The sequence below is a fragment of the Cibotium barometz genome, chromosome 8 (assembly GCF_041138505.1).
Source record: "Cibotium barometz isolate CiBa-2024 chromosome 8, ASM4113850v1, whole genome shotgun sequence".
Taxonomy (NCBI): Eukaryota; Viridiplantae; Streptophyta; class Polypodiopsida; order Cyatheales; family Cibotiaceae; genus Cibotium; species Cibotium barometz.
Genome location: NC_141053.1, coordinates 18,822,013 through 18,822,642, shown reverse-complemented (window position 1 = coordinate 18,822,642; position 630 = coordinate 18,822,013).

Sequence of the window (630 nt, the reverse complement as noted above, 5' to 3'; positions counted from 1 at the left end):
ATGACTTTTGCAATGTAATCCCATTAGATTGTATCAAAAGCCTTAGCAATATCAACCTGCAAAATAAGAGCACATCTTGCTTGGTATATTTTGCATACTCTATGCCAACATAGGCATTAGAAATGTTATGTATTATTTGTTTATGCGGCACAAAAACATATTGCACTGTGGATGCAGACCCCTATTCAGGTGATTAGTGATTATCTCAGTGATCCATTTATAAATCACTAGCATCAAGGTAATAGGGTTCCAATAAAAAAAAATTGGACATAAATCCGTTTTTGGCACCAGTCTTACCAATCCCTCCTGCTAAGCAGAAGGCATGACATCCAAATTGATCATAAGCAAAAGTGACTCTTCAAGCATAGGCCAAAACTACAAAACATTCGATCCATCCATCCTGGAGTCTTCCATTTACCAAGTGCCTTTACTACCCTATTCAGTGTTCCATAGTTGAAAACATGGACTCCAAATCGACAGCTTCATCCATATCTATAAGGCTTGAAACATGAGACAAAAGCTCCTATCGAGCACTATGAATATCAGGAGTCATCTGGGGCGGTGTTGCAAAAACATTCTAAAAATGCACAACACATTCGTGCTCTAGCTGGTGTATGTCCTGTGTCTAAC